We start from the raw sequence: 26,137 nt of genomic DNA, 5'->3' as shown, positions 1-26,137 counted from the left end.
CTCCTCGTTGATAAGAAAAAAAGTTAAATCATATAATAAGAGAAATGTATTTTTTCATGAGGAAAACCAGCACAAGCAAATGTAAAGTTTAAAGCAGCGCTCAATAAAAACGATCAGAAACCGACAGCGCTTATTTTGCGGATCAGTATATTCCGATACCGCTGGTTCTGCAGAAGAAGTAAGAAAAGCCGAACTCCTAACACTGTGTTGCCATTAAGGCTACTTAGTTAAAATAAAATTGTATCGTCACCTTTTTGAACGTGATTGTTAGAGACCTGTTGAATCTCAACTGGGGTTTCTTGAAAGATCGTTCAGCAAGCCAGTAATAAAAAAAAACTACTTCGCTTCCAATCTCTCCTGTCACTGTAAACTCGGACATGATGTTCCGCAGATGTGCAGTGTGTGCTTTTCCTCTTGTTGTATTCAAGAGTACTCACGGTGTTTCTTTTACTTTTCCTGTGATTATCTACGTGGAATGCGGTGACAAAATAGTCTTGAACATTTTCGGTTTGTGAAAGAAAACACTAAAGAAAATACAAGTAATGAACTTTTAAAATAACCACAGTACAGCTAGAAGAGTGGAAGATAAAATACGATTTATAATGAGATTTATAATACACTTAAGGGAAACACAACCGCCCGGACAAGAACTTGAACCGTGGACCTTCAGATTAAAAGTCTGACGCTCTACCGACTGTGCTATCCGGGCACTGGAAGAAAAGCGCCACTGTCGGGATCCTCGCAAGTCACATGTCTCTTCTTGTGCCGAAGCGCAGTCATACCTGACCCGTCTGGAATGTCTACTAACAGACTTCAGCCACAAGCGACGGCGCCACTCCCAGTAGAATGACTGAGAAATACAGCATGACATGGGGAGGTAAGGGGCTCCCACAATTCATCTTTCCTCATTACTGATTTTTTCAATAGCATTTTGACCTTTTTTCACATTCAGATTTTTTCCCATTTAATAAGATCTTTTAATCAACAACATTAAGAAAGAAAACAAATGGAACATTTTTTGGAACAACAATTAAAAAAAACCTTTCAATGCCTTGGTTCTATAACTGTGCACACCCTTTATAAAGGGAGTTGTAACTATGCTGAAATTTAAAGAGCATTTCTGTAGAGAAAACAAAACATTTTTTCTGCCTTGATGTTAAGCTCAGGGAGCCTGCCTTTTAGAAATTCTATCTCTAAACACCTTGTGCAGCCTCCTGAGAGACTAACAAATATTGTTTTGAGAAATTGGCTCACACACCGGAAGGCACTAACGTTTCTCTTCGTTAGAGTATGTGAATAACTGTTTAACCCAAAATGTTTGGAATTGTGATTTTGTTAAAATTCATTAAATAGTCTATCACCGGCACGAAATTATTATGAAAGTAAGATTTTTTTTATCATAAACTGTAAGACATGAAGAGAGTTTACAGGTCGTATCCTTCGCTTTGTCTCTTAAATTAAGCGTTCGGGATTCAAACCTGTGTTTGGACTGTTGTGTTTCTTGGATTTCTTGCAATCATCAAATGTCGTTGTTTAGTCCATCAGTGTTTTTCTCGGTTATACAATGGAATTCGCGCAGTTTTCAGCTCAGTGCGGAGTCCAGAGGGGGGACTCGCTCGCTGAATGATTTCTCAAGAAATCCCGGGTGAGATTCAAAAGGTGTCTTCTTCAACAGCCACGACACGTCTGAAGACCTCTAGATTTCCTGAATCTGACATAAAATTAGTTCAAATCATTTGGTAGTTAACAGAACTAAATGCTTTAGAGGTACATTTAAAACAGCAGAGCAACACCATAGCACTTCGAGTGTGCCTGAATTTAATTTTATAAACCCGGTGGTACACCAGGACGTGCATTAAAGTGAAAGCAGGAAGCGCTGCGATATGCACTGTGCAGATCCCGCCACACTAAGAGGTGATAGGGTCTGTTCGATGCACAAAGAACGCTTTGAAAAGCGTCCAAAGCAAGTCATTCCGAGTTGGTCGTTTGTGTTTTCCGTTCAGACGCGAAATGCTGAAATGATCTCTCGGCTCCTCGGTTGTCATTTCTGCTCCGTAAAGGAATCACAGCACGCGTCGGCTTCCAGCACGCTGGGTCGGGACACGATGCCGGGGATCGGAGAATGCAATGTCTTCCTCGTTAGTATAGTGGCAAGTATCCCCGCCTGTCATGCGGGAGACCGGGGTTCGATTCCCCGACGGGGAGTAGAAACCTTTTTTTTTTACCTCCTTAGAGAAAGGACTGCCTTTCACTTCTCTGTTTTCTTTCACAGCGTCGTGCACCTTTGCATTGCTCTCGCTTTCAGAGCCTCCGCACGGCACACGACTCGACATCAGGAAGCACATTGAAGTGAAAGCAGGAAGCCCTGCGACATGGTGAGGGGGTCTGTTCGATGCACAAAGAACGCTTTGAAAAGCGTCAAACGCAAGTCATTCCGAGTTGGTCGTTTGTGTTTTCTGTTCAGACGCGAAATGCTGAAATGATCTCTCGGCTCCTCGGTTGTCATTTCTGCTCCGTAAAGAAATCACAGCACGCGTCGGCTTCCAGCACGGTGGGTCGGGACACGATGCCGGGGGTCGGAGAGAGCGATGTCTTCCTCGTTAGTATAGTGGTGATTATCCCCACCTGTCACGCGGGAGACTGGGGTACATCAGGACGCGCATTGGAGTGAAAGCAGGATGCGCTGCGACATGCACTGTGCAGATCCCGCCACACTAAGAGGTGAGTGGGTCTGTGCGATCACAGCGCTAGGCGAATCCCCAATCCCCTTTTGTGCGTGGCGACAAAAGAAGCCGGTCTGTTTCCGCCCAGTTTCGAACCAGGGACTTTTCGCGTGTGAGGCAAACGTGATAACCACTACACTACGGAAACGGTAGCAAACCCTTCCCAGCGGCCCAGTGCTGAGCTTCGCCAATGCGATTCAGCTGCTTCCAGTGCCTTTATTGGAGTGCGCTGATGGACCGTGCTCTCTCTCCAGAGACCAGCACGCCTGTCATGGACGGAGCAGGAAAGGCGGCGCCACATTCTACAGCCCTCTCCACGCAATCGACGAAATCGGGCCACTGAAGTGGAGAAAATCGCCTCTCCAGAAAGTGCAAATATCATCTTGGAGAGTATAAATCCTATTGCCAAAGGTCAGCCCTGTCTACCAGAGTAACCCTCCCACCTCCTGCAGCGATGATCAGCTCATCTCACACGCGAGAAGTCTTCGGTTGGAAACAAGCGCCCCCTCTTCTCGCGCGTTTTGCACGTTCGAGTGCTTTTAATGCGGCTCCTTCGTACACGGTGCTGATCTTTTGGAAAGCAGGAGGCAAAACTGACACGTTCCCATACCGGGAGTCAAACCCGGGCCGCCTGGGTGAAAACCAGGAATCCTAAACGCTAGACCATATGGGAGCACACAACCCCGCTGTTCCGGGCATCATGCAAGCAAACTACATAAATATGAGAAAACACGCAAGAGAGTTGTCACTCAGAGCGTCGAAGGGTCGATGTATACTGGGGCTCAGTTGAAATGCAACGTCAGGACTTTGCCGAATTAGGTCACACGAAGAGAGCACAGCCTTTTCCGCCCTGCCGTGTGTGTATCGGTAACTCGTCGTGATCGTATAGTGGCCAGTACTTTGCGTTGTAGTCGCAACAACCCCGGTTCGAATCCGGGTCACGGCAGAATAGGGGCGTCTGCTTTTACTACTTGCGCGAATGAAGGCAAAAAAAAGCCAATCGATGTGAACGAACGGCGCTTTACAGAGGAGTACTGCCTGACTGGATCGTTGATGAACGACAGAGGCCACTCCGACCTCTTCTCGGTTTTCTTCAATGACTTACTAAGGATCTTCTTCACATTCGCCCATGCAGGGGAAGCCAGTTACACCAAAGCAAACGCAGGAAAGTGCATTTCAAGCAGAGACCAGGAGGGACTTGTTTACACCGAGAGTGGTCGGAGAATGGAACAATGCGCCCAGCCCTGTTGCTGGAGCCGATTCTTGATGAGATCTTGGGCTCACTAAGAGGCCCCCACTGGATGCTAATCTTTCTGTTGTTCTTGCAGGTCCTGCGCTGCTTTTGAGCCGACAGAGCTCGTCCTGGTCTGTTGGCACAGCCCAATTGCAAATGATCGGCTCCGCGTACAGAAGGAACGTGCGTTTGGTACAAGAGTGCATGAAGGGACCGGAAATACATTGGGAACAAATGACCGGTCGCTCAAGACCTCTGTGAAGTACAGGAGCGTGCAAAAAGAGGCTGTTTCCGCCTGGTCTCGAACCGGGGACCTTTCGCATGTTAGGCAAACGTGATAGCCGCTACACTACGGAAACCTGCAGGGACCGCTGCTGGTGTCTCGCTTGCGTTTCGGGCTGAGAAAGGGAAGCGTCACTTTAGGCAGGGGGCGCTGGAGAGAAGAACAAAGGGCGCGATGAAACAACATGCCGAAACCCGGGATCAAACCAGGGACCTTTAGATCTTCAGTCTAACGCTCTCCCAACTGAGCCATTTCGGCGGTGCGCAGAGCCCACAGCCACCTGCTCCAGCCTTCCTGTGTTGTGGCATGAGCGCACCAAGAGGAGCGGGAGAGTGTTGCAGGAACGTCACTCAGAAGAAAGCCACCCAGCTGCGCCCTCTGAGCTCTGTCCAGCGCATCTTCCTCGCATGGACTCCTGCCTGCGACAGGCAGGAAACAATTAGCAAGAACAGAACAGCACCCCATGGGTGTCTCATGACCACACCTTAGGTTGTGAGGGGTTGCCGGGCTACTCTGGAGCAAAACTTGGGCGGAGGGGCGGCGGGAAAGCAGACAAAGAGGTGACACCTCAAGGTCTGCACGATCACAGCTCTCCGCCGCCCCAGGCTTCCGCTCGATAAGCTACTGGACACACCCGCCCCTCCTCACACAGACTGTGGAAAAGCCCCCGAGTGGGAGGGCTCTCTCTTCCTCCCAGGAGCTCTTGGACACGACGCACAGACAGAGCGCGGGGAGCCGCCGCCTGCAAACACGGCTCCAGGCAGGACTCCACTGCACTCCGCAGGAGCCGCAGAGCAGAGGAGATGGGGGCAGCTTAGCTCCTGTGCAGAGACCTGAGCTGTTGTTGCTGCGGACGCTGTCTTTTCTGTTCTCGGGGTAGGAGTGAATGTTGAGTTGCCCTTTGAAATGAAGCAGAGCACTTCAACGGCACGGGTGTGTGTGTGTGTGTGCGTGCGCCCTGGTGATTCTGGGAGACAGATCGAACCTGGGCTAAAAGAGAGGGTGTTTAGCCCTCTTCCATTTGCTAGTTCAGAGTTGTACAACCCATTTGTATCTGCTAGGCGGCGCAGTCGTCGTGCACAAAGAACGCTTTGAAAAGCGTCCAAAGCAAGTCATTCCGAGTTGGTCGTTTGTGTTTTCCGTTCAGACGCGAAATGCTGAAATGAACTCTCGGCTCCTCGGTTGTCATTTCTGCTCCGTAAAGGAATCACAGCATGCGTCGCCTTACAGCACGCTGGGTCGGGACACGATGCCGGGGATCGGAGACTGCAACGTCTTCCTCGTTAGTATAGTGGCAAGTATCCCCGCCTGTCACGCGGGAGACTGGGGTTCGATTCCCCGACGGGGAGTAGAAAGCTTTTCTTTTACCTCTCTAGGGAAAAACCGGTTCAGGGACCCCAAATATGTAACGTTGCCATAGCAAAATTAAATGTAGTGGCTCTCTGAAGGCACCAGTTCTGTAGGGTTTGGGCATTTACTGAGACAATTATTAATTGTAACAGTAAATCACAAAGTTGATTCTTTTGATGGCTTTAGAATCCAACCATGCGACATAACTCAAACAACGCACACACACAGGTACTAATACACGAGGATACATTTATTAATACATAAAATATGCATATAAACCTAACAGATCTTATCAAGAGTGTTATCAGAATACAAAAGGTATATATTCAATCAGTTACGAAGTGTTACACATATCAAGAGGACATACGTTCAGTATATCATTCATTAAGACCGTTTCATAAATGAACTTGGTTATAACTTCTACATTAGATACTCAAACAAGTACATAACTCTTAGGAATTAAATTGATATCAATTGGTTTGGATAACAATTGAATTCTCGAGCTGTAATGCATTGAAGTTGAATACTCATCCAATTTCTGGGGATTCAGATCTCCTGCGGGCACAAAGAAACAGTTGCAGGCTGTTGCTGTCCAATCCGCGCTCTCTGGCTCCGTGCCAGGCTGTGCTGTGCGGCTTGCGACGGTGCGCTGCTGATGCTCACTGACCGGCTAGTTAGTGTTGGCTTTAACTAGCACAGTTTGTGCACAGGAGAAAAGATGACTGTGGGTCCCAGCAAGTCAGGAAGAGGACCGGTTCGTTCCTGATGAAGACTAGTTCTGAATAGTGATTCAGCTGTCCACAGTTCCGACCTGCTGCTGGTTACTCTCTGGCAACCTCCACTCTAGACTCTTAGAACAAAGGAAAGTTCTGGCACTCAGACACACTGGCCGTTCCGTGGTTGTCCGGGCTGAGTCTCAGGATGGTCAGGAGGCACGCTGCGAGAATGTCCTGCCCTTGGGAGCCTTCTGCTCCTGGGCCGTCCTGCCCTGGAATTCTCCTTTGAATTCCCTTTAGAACAGTCCACAGAATCCTCTCCAGAATCTCTTCTGAATCTCCCTGAATCTTACTGAATCTCCCCTTCTGAATCTTACTGAATCTCCCGAATCTATCTCTCAGGCTCTCTGTGTTGCCTGTTTTTACCTGGAGGAACTTCAGCTCATTGATTGGCTGAAAGTTCCATGGGCATCAGAGTCCCACGTGGGTTACTCGGCCCTACCAGTCCCTGATTGGTTGATCAAGGTGAGATATGAGTCACTTACTCCTGACACTTAGAAATGCAGTCCAGATGTCCAACTGGCACTCCCTAGACAGATAGGCACCAATGGATGACCATTGGTCATGATAGCCAGGCTTAGGTAAGTGCATCCCCCTTTGGGAGCTGTCCTAGGACCTTAAATCACCCTGCACTAATGGTCTCTCTGTGGCTGCACCACAGAGATGAACAGAGAAATGGGGCCTCATTTGGGAAGCTCAGAAACACTTAATTCTGCCTTATTATTAAGCCTCGCCGCTACATATCCCCCCTTTTTGAAGGTCACGAGGTCCCGAGGCATTGTTGCCTTCAGAACAAAACAGAGTTAAGTGATGTCCTTTGCCATTAGAACATTAGTCTTAAATGTCTACATTACTCCTCGAGAATTCATACCGGAACCAGCATTGGATACAAACAGGATGAATAACATCTGGAGTATGTATAAACACGGTAGGAGACATTATCTAAGTCTAGGAATTACACATCAGGAAGTTCACTGTCAATATCTGATACCTCTGTGGTAGATATTTGGGGAGAAGTCACTTCCTTTCTTTTGGCATGCTACCCTTGACTCATTCATGCTACCCAGAGTACATCTTGATGTGAGAGTACATCATTCAGAGTACACTGTCAGTCATGATCCAGCTACCTGGCAGTAGTGTTACAATAACAACAGTTCCTGTTCCCAGCCCCCCGATAAACCACAACACCTGTGTTGGGTATCTGCTAGGGTGGTTTGGAGGTTTGTTCCATTAAAGCAAACTCAACTACCTGTACCTCTTCAGGGCTTACTGTTTCTTGGATTTCTATCCAATTCCTTAGTGTGGCACCTGAAGGCATCCATGACCTCAAGTTTGGTCTTATGTCTGGTTCTAGACAGTACAGTGTTAAGTCACCAAGCTGTACTATGGCCTCCTCGGGAACTTGCAGAAAAACTGATTGATTAGGTAGCTGCATTGTGGTAGCTGTATCATGCCTGTCACAAGTCATGGTGACAGTTAAATGTGGTGTGCTGACCAGCCATTTACTTCCCACCTGCTCTTCATGGGGTTCATTAACCTCCCTCTGCTCGTTAGTAGCTTTACACCCTTCATTGGTGAATCGTTTAGACACAGCCAATGGATAGCTTTAGTAGCCATACCCATCTCAAGATTTGGAACCGAATTCAATCTTGGATTGCCTTCTGGGTGACCTTATGAGCGATGGGGTTAATGTCGCATACTCCTCTACTAAGAAGAGTGGAATCAAGTGGGTTGGGAATTGTGCCGTGGCTAGACTGGCTACAGTGGCACTGAACTCCCTTAACAGGTCTTGTGTCAACATTCTGGCCTGTTGCACACAAGCATAAACCCACTGTATAACACCAACAATCATGTCCACTGGTTGGGGAACAAGGTTTAACTCTGTTGCATAGGAAATTGCCTGTAGGGTTTTCCCTAAGCTTTCCAACTTTTGCTGCTGTCGATACAGTCTGTCACTACCCTCTGGTATCTCTGACACCTGCCTTCTTGGGGCAGTCAGGGTGAGAGTGCCAGTAGCAAACAAACCTACCAGAAATAGCAAATGCACAACAGTGGCAGCAGCAATCAGTCCCCCCAAAAATCTTTTAGGGTGGCTGATCCCAGTCATCTCCTTCTGAGTGACTGTCGCCTTTCTAAGCTGGCGCAGCATGTACATGGTGTCTTTCTCAGTATGCCATGTGGCATCTTGGGCACCAACATCCTGGAAATCTGGGGAGATCTGACGCAGCTGCTGATGCTGCTCCTCCTTTTCCAGGGCATCTACTTTTTCGATTTGTTCATGCCTGTGCTCTAGGAACCCTGCAGGGGGTGGTGCAGCGGTGGAGCATGCCTGACCCTCGGCTGAGTGGTCATCTGGAGCACCTGAGTGATCTGGGATTGTTATCCCATTCTCACTGTTCAGGTCCACCCTGCACACTTCCTGATTGAGGAATCCCTCTATCGGCATGTATACAATCGTTCGCTGGGCGTGGGTGTAGGACACCTGCTCGCTCCCCCCTTCCCTTGCTAGGGGTTCAGGGAGCTGCCCCAGCACTGGGATAGCTAGTTCACTGTCTTTGAACTTACTATCACTCACCAGGCCCATGTCAGTGCAGGCGGGGATTCTGACATCCCTCTTTGCGATGTTCTGCACTGGCAGGCAGGTGACTTGACCATCCAGCTCCAGTCTGGCTGAACCACTGTTGGTCAGACTCAGACTGACAGACTGAGCTGGTGGCTGTAAGAAAACCGGCTCGGCTTTCATTCCCTGTCCCTTCTGGGGGACTGGGTGTGTTGGCAACCCTGCCGCTGAGGCAGGAACAATCAGGTCAGTCTCACTCACTACCTGGTAGTTGTGAGAAATAATGTTACCTGACTGCAGGTTCCCTGGGTCGCAGCAGAGGGAATTGGCATCTGGGATCAGGTGTGTCCACAGCGCAGTAGTCTCAGCGTCCAGCTGGACCTCCTGTCTAACCTGTGAATGTTGCACCAGGGACACCTGGCGGTGGCCCCGTGACAGCTGCTCAAGCAGATCCTCACTAAAAGAGGACCTCTCAGGGCTAAGGGTGAGGGCTACATCACCAACCTGCTCTCTTGCCATCTGGATCCCTTCCACCCCTGCGGGGTGGTGGTCCTGACCCCTCTTGGGTGCCAGGGTGCACAGGGAAAGCTCCTTTTCATCACCAAGTGGGGAGATCCGCTCCTCTTTAGGGATGTGAAAGGGGTGTGCTTTACCTGGTGGATCAGGCGGCTGCTCGGAGCACCGCTCCTGTGGCATGGAGGCTGTTGGGACCTTGGGCAGGGCACGACTTCCCTGTATATCCGGGGAACAAGAAAATATTTTTATTTCTTGTCCAGAGGGAACAGAAGGAATCTCCGCATAGGCTTCTGTGTTCGGTGAGCACTGTGTGAGCACAGTCTGCCTCTTGGCCCCCCTTTCCTTCTGTACAGAAGGCTTAGGAGCCTTGACCTGTTTCCACACTTTGCCTTTCTGGTGATCCACCAAAGGTTCCACTCTGAGTCGCATGCCCTTTTCTTTTTCAACCCGTTTGAGCTTGCCGTGTGACATCAAACACCTTTCAACCTCAGTGTCAATCAGTGTCTCACTGGGTAAGACATCTCCCATGGCAGCCTTGAGGTAAGAGCTTCCTGCTTTTCCTCTGTGTTTTACTGCCTGCTCTGTGACTTCAGGGGTGGAGTCAGCACTCGCTTGGGAGTGGCTGACCTCATCCAGGCAGGAACCCTTCCGCTCAATCAGATAGACTGAGGGAGGGAGAGGGGGTGGGTCTCCGCCTCCTCCAGTGGAGAGTATCAGCTCATTCACGCTTCCGGCAGCCATGGGGAGCGGTTGTCCCTGTCCTAATAAAGCCTGTTCAAGCCTGGCCAGGCGGGCGGCTACTGAATCCTTTTGTTCAGCCTTTTCTAGCCCTTTCCCTCCCCCGGTGTTCTCATGGCACTTAGGACGCTGGGTGCAGTCCTGTGTGCATGCTTTGGAATGGGGCTTAGCCAGCTCAGGAGCCTGTGCTCCTTCGAGCAGGGGGGAATTAACCCTGCTGGCTCTGATGGCGAACACAGTCGCTTTAACAGCTTTTTGCTCAGAGCGACTTTGGACATCATACTCCCAGGCTTTCTGCACGAATCTCTTAATATCAGTCATTTTCATGGTCTGTGCATCTGTATGCATTAAGATCATCTTTCTGACTGACGGGTGGAGATTCGCAATGAATAAACCCTTGAAATGTGTGTTCTCTTCGCAACCCTCATAATTTCCCCTGCAAAATTAGTTCGTCTAAGTCTCTCGTAATATTCGCGAGGGGACTCTGCTCTCTCGTGCTTAATGTTAAGGGCGGCGGCTATCGCGGCAGTCAGGTCAATAAACGCACTGTATTCTCTGATAAGTGCTTGACACAGCTCTTCAAAGTCATCACAGACTTTCTTCATCTGCCTAGCCATCCACTCATGTACAGCTCTGCTGCTAGTTTTCCTGACCAGAAACACTTTCTCCTGGTCTGTGGCGTTTGGCAGGTACTGCAGGGTATACCTGAGGTCTTGAATATAACTCTCGATATTATTCTCTGACACTGCAGGGTTAAATCTCTCCATGTCCTTCGCGAGCTCTCTCAGAGAATGGAGGTTTATTCTCCTAGCTTCTCCGCTGACGGAGATATGACGGAGATCGTGGTCAGACCTGTCGCTGCTAGAGAGAGTGCTTAATGGCGACTCGAATTCAGACCTTTTAGCAACCATCGTTAAACTTAAAGAGTATTACTTTTAAGTATGAAATCACAGTTCTACCACAGAAAACCACAAGATCAAGTATGCAATCAACCCGGTAGATCGCAAAAGATCACAAAACAATCAAGCACTGCTTAAAGAGCAAGGGGAACTTTTTTTCCTTTCAGCTTTCAGCACACTGTATTGTCCTGCAGCGTTTTATATTGAATTATTCCGCTTGGTTGACTCATTTCAGTCTTACCATAGCCAATAAATGTAGTGTGCTCTCTGAAGGCACCAGTTCTGTAGTGTTTGGGCAATTACGGGGACATTTATTAATTGTAGCCGTAAATCACAAAATGATTCTTTTGATGGCCTTAGAATCCAACCATGCGATATAACTCAAACAACGCACACACACGGGTACTAATACACGAGGATACATTTATTAATACATAAAATATGCATATAAACCTAACAGATCTTATCGAGAGGGTTATCAGAATACAAAAGGTATATATACAATCAGTTACAAAGAGTTACATTTATCAAGAGAACATACGTTCAGTATATCATTCATTTAGACCATTTCATGAAGTGAACTTGGTTACAACTTCTACATTAGATACTGAAAACAAGTACATAACTCTTAGGAATAAAACTGATATCAACTGGTTTGGATAACAATTGAATTCTCGAGCTGTAATGCATTGAAGTTGAATACTCATCCAATCTCTGGGGATTCAGATCTCCTGCGGGCTCTCTGGCTCCATGCCAGGCTGTGCTGTGCTGCAGATGCTCAATGACCGGCTAGTTAGTGTTGGCTTTAACTAGCAAAGTTTCTGCACAGGAGAAAAGATGACTGTGGGTCCCAGCAAGTCAGGAAGAGGACTGGTTCATTCCTGATGAAGCGCTAGTTCTGAATAGTGATTCAGCTGTCCACAGTTCCGACCTGTTCACGAGGCTTGCTGCGGGTGCTAAGCTCGGGTGGATCCTCTGGTTACTCTGTGGCAACCTCCGCTCTAGACTCTTAGAACAAAGGAAAGTTCTGGCACTCGGACACACTGGCCGTTCCATGGTTGTCCAGGCTCAGGATGGTCAGGAGGCGTGCTGTGAGAATGTCCTGCCCTTGGGAGCCTTCTGCTCCTGGACTGTCCTGCCCTGGAATTCTCCTTTGAATTCCCTTTAGAAAAGTCCACGAAATAGTCTCTCATGCCCTCTGTGTTGCCTGTTTTTACCTGGAGGAACTTCAGCTCGTTCATTGGCTGAAAGTTTCATGGGCATCAGAGTCCCACGTGGGTTACTCGGCCCTACCAGTCCCTGATTGGTTGATCAAGGTGAGATGTGAGTCACTTACTCCTGACACTTAGGAATGCAGTCCAGATGTCCATCTGGCACACCCTAGACAGATAGGCGCCAATGGATGATAGCTAGGCTTAGCTAAGTGCATCCCCATTTGGGAGCTGTCCCTTATCAAAAGAAAACATCTTTAAATCAGCCTGCATGAATAGTTTCTCTGTGGCTGCACCACAGAGATGAACAGAGAGATGGGGCCTCATTTGAAAAAGCACAACAACACTTAATTCTGTCTTATTAACAACCATTGCCGCTACAAGTGAAAGGCTGAAGTGAAATAGAGCGGGGACGAAGGCAGTGAAGAGAGAGAATGTGGGAAGAAGAGAAAAACGCAAGGGAAAAAAAGCAGCGTCGTAAAAGAGGTGACGGAGCTGTCCTCTCTATAAGAAGGGTGCCAGCGAGCCTTGCTCTCGCTTACGGCCACACCCCCTTGAGCACGCCTGATCTTGTCTGATCTCGGAAACTAAACAGGGATGGGCCTTGTTAGTACTTGGATGGGAGACCGCCTGGGAATACCAGGTGCTGTAAGCTTTTAAGCGCAGGAGGCGCCCTATCCCCGCTCGCTCATTCCCCTGTTCACACGTGCAGTGCGGCTTGTCCGTCTGTTTATTTGTCAGCTTTGGCGAGACACGGGTGCTTGTGTATTAGCGTGAGCGTTTTTTATTCTGATCATGAACAGTTTTACAAGTCCGCAAAGGATCGAGGAAAGGTTTATCGCCAGCTGAAAAGAGACGCAGCGCTTCGGCTGTGGAGACTTGTTCGGCTGGCGTTCGGGGAGTCGCGTTTTTCAGAATTGTATTGAGATGGTTTTCCACAGAGCTCAGATGTCAAAGCACAGCAGCAGCTCTCCACAGCGATCCTCTATAGCGCCCTTTCTCCCGCAGCTCCGTCCTCATTGGAAGGAAGCAAGAGTGAAAGGCTGAAGTGAAATAGAGCGGGGACGAAGGCAGTGAAGAGAGAGAACGTGGGAAGAAGAGAAAAAAAACAAGGGAAAAAAAGCAGTGTCGTAAAAGAGGTGACGGAGCTGTCCTCTCTATAAGAAGGGTGCCAGCGAGCCTTGCTCTCGCTTACGGCCACACCCCCTTGAGCATGCCTGATCTCGTCTGATCTCGGAAGCTAAACAGGGATGGGCCTGGTTAGTACTTGGATGGGAGACCGCCTGGGAATACCAGGTGCTGTAAGCTTTTAAGCGCAGGAGGCGCCCTATCCCCGCTCGATTGCTCATTCCCCTGTTCACACATGCAGTGCGGCTTGTCCGTCTGTTTATTTGTCAGCTTTGGCGATTCACGGGTGCTTGTGTATTAGCGTGAGCGTTTTTTATTCTGATCATGAACAGTTTTACAAGTCCGCAAAGGATCGAGGAAAGGTTTATCGCCAGCCATTTATTCTTATCATGAACCTTATATACTGTATCTCTACATCCCATAACCTTTAACGGTAGGTGCTTGGGTGTGGACATGTTGTGATGTAATATTTATTTTAAAACTAAACATTTTAGTAAAGTCTGTTATATTGTTAAAATCTATAAGCGTTATAAAGATCAATTTTTGCTCGTGCTTATAGGTTATCGCTGCTAAATGTGTCTTATTCAATTATTTTAACACTTTTATGACCTATCCACTAAAATATAAAGTCCCGCCCTACAATGCTCTTCTCAAAAGATAAAATAAGTTTTACATTTTTTGATTCAATGTAATTTCTTTTCTAGAGAAACACACATCATTTGAGGCTTAGGTTGCATGTTAATATTTTTAAGGTTTAAAGACTTTACGTTCACGGTACGTGGAAAATCATTTCAAACTTTTGAAAAGTTGTTGAGAATTTGTCATTGAAATAAGCTTACATATTTTAATTCAACGTGATTACTTTTCACTCTCGATAAAACACGTGTGATTTTGGGGCGGGGGGATATGGTGGGGCGTTCTAAAACATCACAACCATTTGAAAAATGTCTTGAGCATGGTTACAAATTTGGAGTTTATGTTTAAATTAGCCGACTTGCCAGTTTTGAAGTGTGACACCTGAGCTGTGCGGCCCCGATATTGACTGCTGCGAAGATGGCTTCTTTGAGTAGTGAATCATCGGATTCCTCTGCTATGCAAACTGAAGAAGTAGGTTGCTAAAATATTTTTTCTGATAGTGGAATTGTTGTTTCAATCTGCGTTTAGCGTATTTCGTTTTCAACACTTTGTCTTCTTTTTAGCAAAAGCTGACCCAGCACTCAGTGGTGTGTGACAGTGGCTGTCATGTGAACTCTGATGGTGATTCAGGTGTTGCGGGTCCGTCAACGACTGATGAAGAGTTGCTACAAATGGTAAATATTAAACCACAGCAAGTTCGAAGCAAACGAAGAACTCTAACACAAAAGAGGCATTACAATTTAAATATTTTAGGTAAAAAGCATGCCTATTTATTTTGTTAAGCCTTCCTTTTCTTTTTTCCTTTAATAGAATAACGAAGAGGTCGACGCATCAATCTTCAAACTACCATCAAGGTTGAATGTTTCGTGTCTGTTCATGTGTGTTCGCCAAAATGTGATTAATGATGATGTTCAACCTAGTTTAGCTAACGATGGCTCTAATGAGCCCGATGCTATGGATCAGATTGTAAAGTCGGTGGTATGTTGCACCTTCAACCATTGTTTAAAGGGGGTTGTGGTTGATGAATGCGCGGCCTGTTTGATTAATCATCCAGGTCACTGGGGTCACACATGCCTGGTTGTCGGGTGGGCGGATGGGTACTGTGGTGTCTCCGGGGGAAAGTTTATGTAAATGAAAGTAGTTCTCACACCACACTTTTCTTTCCTGAGTTTCGTGGCATTTCTTCCTCCAACTATCTTCCAAATACAGTCCGTAATCCGTTCCCTTAATCCTGTTTCGATCCGAGTTCCAAAAGTCCGTAATAAAGCCAATCCGCGATGTATCCTTATCCAGTGTCCGTAATCCAAAAACCATAAACCTTTTCTTCTTTCAGTAGTCCGTTATTCTTTAGCCCGATCTTTAACATACACCTCTTTCCTCTCTTTTCCTCCAAACCGCATTCACCTTATCAGCTTCCGCCCTGTTCACTGCCTACAGGGCACTTATATTTCGGTTCCTGATGCGGCTCAGCTGTGTCTCATTGTTTCTCAGGGTAGACCCTTTCCATTTACCGGTCAGCTGATTCTTTTTGGCAGCCATTTTGCTAAGGTCCATATCTAGTATTTTAAGTAGGTCATTCCGAAAATACCTTTTATAAATGACCCTTCCCCTGGTCATGTTACAGTACAAAGATGTGTTGTTTGCCGCATTAGAAATTTATAAGTGTCTCAGTTTAGCCCGAATTTTATCGGCTGTTCTGTACATCGCCAGTGGCCTGGGTGCCTATACTTTTACAGATGATACTGAGCGGAGTATAAAGCACTTGCTGAGAAAAATAATTGACGACCGCTCGCCATATGAGTATGTACGCTCCTTACTTGTAAAGGTAGATGGAAAAATACTACACGTGACTTTTGGTGCGTTGCAAAACTTATTTTATACTTATTTATACTTATTTTTACAGAAAAGAAAAAAGATCTATGTAAAACCAGGGCTGTGAAATACTCGCAATGTGAATAGAGCTTTCACTCTGTTTTACAGACACAGGTGTGCCATTGTGAGAAGAACGAAAAATTTCAAATGTATACGTAAGAATTCTTACAAAAAGTGCTTTACACTCTTCTTTCTGCAAAGTTTGAAATGAAAATCAATTAACTGAATGCTAATGTCCTTGAATTTGTTAAAGAGATAGATGTGCATGTAAAGAACATGAGTGAAATTACTGTGATTCTGATGTTTTCAGATCAGAAACTGAAGCCTGGCGGATTCAGTGGTTTGTATTCCAAAATACAACGTATTTTACATAGAACCTGTGGTAACACCGTCCCTCTGATCACTCAGGCTACTTTATTTGCTCTGTTAAGGTCGCCGAGTTCGGTGTTCATGGCTATAGAAATGGCAAGAGAAAGGGCGTTATAAATGCTTTTTCAGATGCTGCTGAGTTTCTGAACAATTTTGGGGCGATAGCTACAACTAATTTTCTGCACCAACATTTAATTGGCGATTGCAAGCAGTGGTCTGTAATGTGTGTGAAAAGTTTAAAAGTGTATACTGGGATGTTTCTGTAATTTAAAACCTACTGATGAAATAAAGTGGTTCACATTTCACATGCTATTTGTCCTGCGAGTTCTTTCTGTGACACTTTACTCAGTCAGTCAGTCAGTGTGCGTGCGTGCGTGCGCTCACATCCCGGAAACTCGCTGCACTCACCAGACTTCCCACACCGCCGATTCCCGAGGGTTATAATAGATTGCATTCAAATTTGCAGCAAACATGATCACCTTCCATCCCTCGTTGCTAATACGCTCTTTCACACACTTATTTATAAATCGAAGGGGATGCGGTGGTGGGCATTTGGACCCTGAGGCCTGGGGCTGCTAGGGGTGGAAGGCGGGACAACAACACTCATTATGCCACACCATTGGCTCTCGAGGGGGCGGGACATCCGCCCATAACATTGCACCATTGGCCGATAAGGGGGCAGGACATCTGCCCATGACGGCCTCCCATTGGCTGAAAAAGGGGGCGTGGTACCTGTCAAAATGTTTGATGAAAGGTGTCGCTTTATTCTACTCCCGGGCCAAAAACAGCCCTCGGATCATCAACTCAATCAGGAACTCCCAGTCTCACAACTGCATTCCCTCGGTGCTTCCCTACCACCCTAACCCAATTTCTATCCCCAGGACCATCATTAACAATGAATACATTTTACAGGACGATCCCTCCATTGGTACTCTTTTTTCTGACCGCCCAATCATCTCTTATCGCTGACCACCAAATAAGCTTCTTGTTCACAGCTCCCTCACACTCAGCACCTTCCCCTGCAATAGCACTCGCTGCATCACTTGCAAATACATATCTAACGACATTCAGGGCATCACAGGACAATTCCAGATAACCCTGACAACATCCTGTATCTCATTTACTGTATCTCTTGCAAAAAATGTCCAGCTATCTACATTTGGGAAACCGAAAGGAGACTAGGAGAATGCTTCAGAGAACATATTAGGGCTGGGAAGGTTAAAGATTTCTCCAAGCCCATAGTTTTTCTTTTCACCTCAAATAGCCAGGATCTCTCAATGACTGACTTATTTTAATGTAATCTTCTCTATTCTCTTGCAGGTTTTGACTTCACACCTTTCTTCACCTCTCTCCATTTTGCACTTCCTGTGTGGCCTCTCTGCTGCTCCTGCCTCCTCCCCTCTCCCAGCTTTTGTTCTTCTGTGCTATTTAATCTTTGTAATCTGCCCTGTCTTTCTCACACCTGAAGAAGGCTTCACAGCCGAAACATTGAGTTTTCTCTCTTCTCTTTTCAGTATGGAATAAACCTATCACTTGTTCCTTTGCAGACTACACATGCTGACATAGTTTAGTTCAGGTGGGTAGCTGCTTCAATATACATTTGTAAATGTCAATTTAAAACTGTAAAAATAGTAAGATTGTAACTCCACTTTAAAACGTGGCAAGAAATAGACACATGGCAGGCTACACCCTGGAAAGGACACCAGTCCATCCCAGGGCAAAGATATAAAAAATAAACATATAGGCAGCACATATCAAGCCTTACAAGAAATCATTAACGCCCTCAACACACACCACAGGTCCATTAAACTCAAATACACCAAGCATGGTAGCCTGATAGACTTCCTAGACACCACTACATACAAGGTTTCTTCCTTCAACAACACAGACAAACTGGACATCAAGGTATTTTTCAAAGACACATTCACACGGCTTACTGCACAAGGATAGCTTCCACCCAAAACATACTTTAAAAGGACTGGTAAAATCACAACTCCTACACTTCCACAAAATCTGTACACAACAACAAGACTTTGAGGAAGCCAAATACACACTCTTCCAAGCTTTATGCCAGAGAAGATACACACAAAGTTTCCTCAAAAATGTGGCACAAACATTTCTAAATAGAAAAACTCCAGATGACAGAAAAATACCCCTCAACACATCACATTCTCAACTCAGCATAAAAACCAACCAAAAACCATGATATTACAAAACACAAACATACTAAGGGAGCACAAAATCATATCTGCACACAGAAAAAAACAAAAACCTTCAGCATTAATTAGTCCAAAGCAAGCTAAAACCTGTGCAAAACAGATCATATACACCAAGAGCCAAACATTTCATAACAGAAAACAATGATCCAAAACAAAGAAACTAAAGAAATCTTCCAGTTGCAAAGGGCATTCTCAGAAAACATCAATAACGCCATCTACAGCGTCCAGTGCAAAAAGTGCGGGGTGACCTATGTGGGAGGAACGGGTAACTCCATCCGAACCCAGCTGACACAACACAGGTACATCAGGAACCACGGGACTGGAAAGCAACCCCAACTGGACAGAGATAGAAAGAAAGAAAAAGGAAAGGGAGTGGATCAAAAGACTTAATACTATCTTTACACAAGACCTGAACATCAGAAAAACCGGGAGGGTTTTAGTCGTTGGAAGGAGAGTGCTCTCCTTGTCCCAGATGGTCCCCTCTTGGACAAAATCTGGGAGAAGGAGCTTTGCTCCCCTCTCCTAACTAGCCAGATCCTACAGGGACTGGAACTCTTCACCATACTAACATGCAACAAACAGAAGAATAACTGAAACCAATCAGCAATGGAAACTCGCACAGCTTGCACAGTCCTACTAGGGAGGAAAACAAAAGACCCTGATTGCCTATTGAGATGTTAATGGTCCATGCATAATCTCCACCAGGGAAAGCAGAAACCCATTCACCAACTGAAACTGCACCTACTCATACAGAAACGTACAGAAGGAACACAGACCATAGGATACAAACTAGCCCCCTAGGAGGAACTACAACACACTGCCCCTTACAAAACAGGATAAAAACAGGCCAGCATGGACACAGTGTTCCAGAACAATGCCTGAAGAAGACCCAGGCAGAAACATAGCGACACACAGAAAGGCAAGATTGTCTTCCTATGGAGCCACAGATTCTACAGAGGTAAAGCTGCCTAACAGTGGAAACCTAACGGTGTCAACGAAGCTTTAGGCATTTAAATGGTAAGTATGGATCAATCCAGAGTTGACAACGCACGCAACCGTACGGTCACCCTCCACACTGCCTACACAACAAACATGTCAAACAGACAGGATACCTTCCAACAAGGAACCAGGATCATCTACAAAATGATCCAAACAGTCCACCATTTACAAAACACAGCAGTTTTATTGGACGGGAGAACCGAGCACCCACCAGCCTACGACGGAAGACCGAGGAACTCAAGCGCCTCATAAAACCTGCCAAGCCACCCAAACTCACATATTTGAAGCTGGTAAGCAATTCCAAAGATTGGCTTCACACCACACTGCAGATCCTCGAAGAGCACTACGAGGAAAATCTGTCATACAACTAGAGGATCTTGAGCTTACCCACTGGGAGGAAGCTTTCACACTTGCTTCCAACTGATCAAAGAAACATTATGGGAGGAAATTGCAGAACACCACCTTTGGACCCTACAGTACACAAGCTATCAATACTGGGTTAGGGAAGGACACTCGGGCAGATCAAATTATCACAGCAGTTTTTAAATTCTACAACGACTTCTACTGGAAAGACTGCGAACAAGACCAAGTAAGAGTTAAGTTGTTTTATAAAGTCATTATTTTAGAGCAAGGTATAATTCTGATAAAAATACAATAAACAATATGGTGAAGCTATTGGAGAGAAAATTAAGGCTCGGTTAAGAAACTGAAACAGTCTTGACTTGTTCCTTTACACAAAAGTTATTTATTTTCAAGAGAGACCCATGAGGATTCCTCTGGTGTGCAAGGCCTGCCTAAAGACATTTGACCAGTTTCCTCTTCACCTAAAGAGGGTGTGTATGAAATGAGCCTCAGCAGAGGAGATCAGCAAGGTCCTTCTCCAGGCCAGGACCTGAGGAATGGGCAGGTCGGGGATTGCAAGAGCATAGGGCTCATGTGTGGTGAGAATGTGAGACTGGCGGAGTCCATGGACTGTTTTATGTGGAATCCTGAAGACACATCAGCAAGGTAAGATATTTATAATTTATAAGGCTTCTTCTGTTTCATTTCTAACCTTTACCTTTATGTAAGGGTATGTTAAAATGATATACCAGTGGTCCAGATGCCCTGAGCAAGAGGCTGCTGTCCAGGAGGAAGAGATGCCAGAGACTGAAGTGGAAGAGGAAGGGGAAGATGTGAGTTCTGGAGAACTTTCTATTTTTTACAAATGTATCTTTTGTTTTATACTTGTATTCTAGTTTGTCTTAGAAGTAAAAATGTTTAAATGTGTATTTTGTATTCCTACTGTCCCCCCAGTTCTTAAAAGCCATCAGCAGGCTCTCAGGAAGACGGTGACCCAGGCTGGACTGGACAGAACGCACTCCCTGGATGCTCCTCACCTGGCTGCGTTTAAACAGGACCTTACCAAGGATCTTGGAGTGGCAGATTGCTCTCAGGAGGTATTTATTTTTAAAGGCATTTAAAATTGAGCAGTGATATTTCCATAGCACATGTTTTTACTCCTTAGCTTAAAATTCACCCATGTGAAATCTCAGCCATAAACATAGTGACTCTACATTTGTCAGGTAGAAAATGTTTCCAGATTCCTGTTTTTATGGATCCATCTGCATCTTCCTTAAACTTTGTAAAGGGCCTATCCAAAACAACAATTATTGTAACCAAATGAAGACCACTGGACTGTCTCACCAAATCATTGCTAATTATATTAAGAACATAAACCATTTTCCAGGCTACATCCTAAATGATATCAGTGTGAAAGTAGAGGATCCCATCCTGGCTAACCTCATCATCAACTTCCAAAGTATCCTAAAGGATATTCAGAAGAAGAACAGTAAGAATGTTGCCAAGAGATTACTAAAAATAGGTCATTTTCATTTTAAAACTTCTTTCAGTTGTACTTTTAATCTGAATACAAAAAAAGTTGATGAGTATTAATTTCTCCCACAGATATAGACAGTTGCAGAGTCCAGAACCAAGTACGAAGGATTGCTGGAAGGTGTTGCAAAGTGTTGCAAAGAGAGATGTGTTGCACAGACTGGGCAAGACATCACCTTGCCTGAGCAGCTTCTTGTACTGTATTACCTGCAGGTCTTTCTCCAGCTGAAGCACCTGTAGCACCCAGGGGTGGTAAAGAACATGACAGTAAGAATACTTTCATACAACAAAAGTAAGAAATTCCATATATGGGATTTTTACAGTTTGGTGTATTCATTTTTATTTTCTCGCTATTACAGGTTGAGGAATGGGTGCAAAGAAAGTGTTGTTTCAACAAGTGGGCACAAAAATGGTCATAATTCCTATTAAAGAGCACAAAACCTCAAACAACAGCTGGCTTGAGTGAAGAAGAGGAACATGCAAGTTGATGGCTACATTGATATACCCATCCACTCAATTCAGGGTTGTGGTAGAACTGGAACCATCCTGGCAAGCAGTGGATGCAAAGTACTGTATCACCCATAATGTGACACCAGTCCATCACAGGACTCACTCACACCATGGCCAATTATCATAGAAGCCAATTAAAATCCATGTTAATACCGAACAAAAGACCTCCACCTGCATAGCTCCAATCATGTACGGTATTTAAGAAAATCTGGAATGTACCTTAATTGCATTTTATTTGTGTTTTATCAGCCGTTTCATCTTTACTTCACTAAACTGCGCTGTACTGCCCAGGTCAGCAGCTGTGAAAGGAGATGGAGAAGATGGACTGGTCAGCCAATGTATCAACAGTGTCTGAAGTGCTTGAGAAGTGGAAGCCCAACACAGGACTGCCACCAAATGGCATGCAAATTAAAAAGTTGATAAAGTATCAAATCTGGGAAGGCCTGAGCATCACTGACGATCCTGTGAAGGGGAAGAAGTTTGTGACTTCCAGGTGTTTCCAGAAGGGAGAGGTGGTGTGTGATTACAACGGCAAGGTCATCACAAAGACAACTGCTGAAGCTCACAGATGACAGAGGGAGACATGAGATGTCTTTTCTTTTCAGATGAACCTGCACAAAAACTGTGCATTGATGCTCGTGAAAAACACTGAGCCTGCCTCCCGGATAAAGAGGCAAATCGGAAGATGGATAAATCCATCAAAGAGAAAAGACAATGTAAGGGCTGTAAGAAAGTCATTTATAATCAACGAACAGCCTGTCATAATTCTGTCTATGACAAAAAGGGACATTGTTGAGGGGAGAAGAGCTCCTCTGTGATTACAGCATTTCCAGGAAATAATTTCAAGGTGAAGGACAAGCTCTGGAGTGGTTGGTTCACTGACCATTTCCAAAAAAGAAACTAAGTATATTAAAGTGCATATTTTGAAGATATTCATTTTCTTGTACCTTGGAATTAATGTAAAAATTATATTCGTGTTAATGTCTTGAAAATAGCATTTCTCATTCTCATCAGCAAGGATATAAGGAAGGGATATGGGACTGCTAAAAAGATACATGATTTTCAGAAGAGTATAGAAGGCAGATAACTATACCACTCAATTGTTACTGCAAAGAAATGCCACAGTATAAACAAAAAGGTGAACCATTCTTGAAATTTATTGACAGAATCTGAATAGCACAGCATTCCCAGACCAGGCACTGGAGTTTCCTGCAGCGTTAGATGGGTAGTCTCTTGGTAAGAGAGAGATCGACAGAGTACTGCACTTCATGAACGACACCTTTCCAATTCATCGAGAACTGAGCCCACAAGATCTAGAGTCTAGAGAACAATTTCTTACAATATTAGTGGTAGTTTCTGAATAGGTTAAGGACAACATAGTTGTAGAGCTATCTTGCAACTTCTTAAAAGTTGTAAAAGTGATTACCATATTGCCAGTGGTTTATATTTAAAACCTAAAGATTGTAAATTGAATCTTTGTTAAACAAAGGACATTTTTCACAGGAACAGCAGCCTAAATCAGTTGATGACTGTAAATATGACAAGCTTGTGATAAATTGTAAAGTGCAAAACAAAGTTGTATTGTTTTGGTTTTGTCTTCAACATCATATTAATAGGCATGTTATTTTTAGAGCAGCTGCCTGCCATTCACCACCAGCCAAGATGCCACGAGGTACATGAAATGACCCAGAAGTACTTAATGATACAGAGAAGAGCATATGGGGGGAAAAAAAGAAGACAAGAAATATCCATTAACACGTGCATCTAGAAGCCAGAAGACGGGTGATGATCAGCATTTCAAAAGCAGACACTGGAGGTTGAATTCAAGTTTTAACAGTGATTGTCTATGTTTGGCTTCAACACAAATCATATTAATATGCTCACATTATTAATTTGTACAAAGTCCCCAATATTCATTACAGGCGATCTTCCCAGGAGTACACACGACCCAGCCAGAACGTGGCTAGCTGACGTGCAGTGGACCTCAGAGAAAGAACTCTTGCCCACACGGATGTCTCTGCTCTGAAAACCACTGGATAAAGGTATATGGCGGTCTGTTCTCAGCTGTTGATTTTGTGAAAAATATTGAATATGAAAAATTGAAGTGTCACTATTCAAGGAAGTTCAGACATAAGTATTATGTTGAGAAGCTAGATCTGTTCTACTAATAGCTTTAGTACCTTAATATTGATCTGTTTGCTCTGGTTTTCAGACATCAGTCCAAGATCATTGGTGGGTTAATTGATTTCTGGTAAGATTGGCCCCACGTGTGAGTGTGTGTTTACATTTCTATCTGGCATCCTCAAAAGATGGTTTTGTTTCCTTTTCTTAATTGCTCTTGATTACTAGAGTTTATTTGGCATGATACATTTGTGATAAATGCTTTTTCTTTGTGAATAGTCTTATTTTAATCTACATAATGTCAATGAGTTAGTACCTTAAAGAACAAGCAGTAAAAGAAATGACATTTCAGGTTTATTAGCTAAAGTTACTGAGATTCCTTTACAGCGCAGAGACCCATCTTTAATATGCTGTGTGTGCTCATAATGGACTTGAAATTTGTTTTTGTCACAATGTAAAGGTATAATAAATAGATAATATACTCTATTTTACAAGACTTGACTATTTTAATTCCATACTTCCATTGACTGCTTTGGAATGCATTCCTTACAATTTTCCTAAATAATCATTGTCTCACAGTGTAGACCTGGGTGACATAACAGGGGTCAGGGCTGTGTTTTACTGGAGGTTTGTGTAGACTGGCCATTGTCTATGTGAGACTGTGGGATCACTAGGGGTTCCCCCCCCCAACACCTGTAACATTGTCAAGTGGTATAATTACCTACAAAAGCTAAAGTTTCCTCCATTAAGGGGTCACTATTTGTCAGTCACTATCAGTCCGGGACACTCTATGCTAGATTGGACTGTTGTCTTTGGAAGACGGGGGCACAGGTGATGAAATAGACCACAGTGGCAGTCCTGCCTAGCTGTTATATCACTGACAGACTCACCCACACATTGAGAAGAGAGCACTGGTTTCTGTGCAGAAAGCAGAACAACTCACTTTAACTGGTCAATTAGGTCTAATGAGTTTTATTGCCCTTGACATCTAACTTACTCCAGCCCCCCTTGTGGAAACAACCCCTAATTACTGTTCATGAGCTCCTGGCCACACTTGTTCCCAGTGGAACCAACCTGGAGCAGCAGAACACAGGTTTTTTTTTTCTTTAAGTTGTCTGCTGTTGTTAAACAAGTCATCCCTTAGGAATAAAAACTCTCCCTCTAGTCTGGTTGCTATCTCCTTTATTTGCCCCATATTCCCAGGGCAAAGCAGCTGAGTGATCAAAAGCTGAACTGCAAGGAGCTGAATTTCACACTGGGTTACAACAGACCCTGGTGGGAGAATGGGCAGGAGAGGGCCGGTTGTGCTCCTGAACTAGTCCCCTCCTCTCCTACTCTCGTATTTGCATCACAGTCTATAAACTCCAGCCCTATTGCTTTTCTTCCAGTTCATTTTTTTTTAATACAGCTCGTGAATTATGTATACTCTTGTGAAGTATCAAGAAAGCACTCTTATCTTTATTTCACGTACAGTATACAGCAGACTGTTTAATAAAAAAATAAATAAAAGCGCTATTCCCGACGGTCTAGCACAGTAACCACAACTCCGATAACTTTAACTAGAGGAAGAAACCCAGCTTCTGCTCAAAAGGAAAAAAAAACATTGAAATCATAAATCTCCAACACTGGCTGGAGACTCTTGTGTGTCCGTGCTCAGCGGTTATATAGGACAGGACTCAGCGCGCAGCAGGTGCGTCTCATTGCTCTACGCTCCCCGTGCGGAATGCGCGTCTCCTCCTTCCAGACTAGTAACACCGCTGCATACATCCCTCTTAAATCCCAGAAACACAGAAACTCCGGGGTGTTTCTGTGAGTCAGTACTGGGTTTCTCTGTTCGAGGTTACAAGCAGAAACAAAAAAAGCGCTGAAAGCAGGAAGTTATTTCTGCTCGTAGGCATAAACGTGTAAAAATAAATTTTCTGATTCCTAAAACCCTAATAAAATCCATCTAAGTCTCCCTTTCGTTCCCAATGCACATAACTGAATATAAACCAGTCAAGTTCAGGTACTTTTCTGATGTACAGTATCTGAATAGTTCTGGCGCGGCTGTTGTAACAAAGATACTTACGAACTTTTTTTTCATACGAGCTCTTGCCGTTTTTAAAATTAATATTTTTT

General features: G+C 44.9%; 1 non-coding gene and 1 pseudogene across 1 annotated transcript; both read left to right on the top strand.

Annotated features, from left to right (window-relative positions):
* Positions 1-12,826: 12,826 nt before the first annotated feature.
* On the top strand, positions 12,827-12,945 carry LOC148812075 (5S ribosomal RNA; annotated as a pseudogene).
* A 534-nt stretch (positions 12,946-13,479) lies between these two features.
* On the top strand, positions 13,480-13,598 carry LOC148812074 (5S ribosomal RNA). Its single transcript, XR_016086359.1, has one exon. It is a non-coding gene; the product is annotated as a 5S ribosomal RNA (ribosomal RNA).
* Positions 13,599-26,137: the final 12,539 nt, after the last annotated feature.

This window comes from Atractosteus spatula, assembly GCF_055471065.1.
Source record: "Atractosteus spatula isolate fAtrSpa1 chromosome 10 unlocalized genomic scaffold, fAtrSpa1.hap1 SUPER_10_unloc_5, whole genome shotgun sequence".
NCBI classification, from domain to species: Eukaryota; Metazoa; Chordata; class Actinopteri; order Semionotiformes; family Lepisosteidae; genus Atractosteus; species Atractosteus spatula.
Note: the sequence above shows the minus strand (reverse complement) of the source record. Positions and strands in the feature narration are given on the sequence as shown.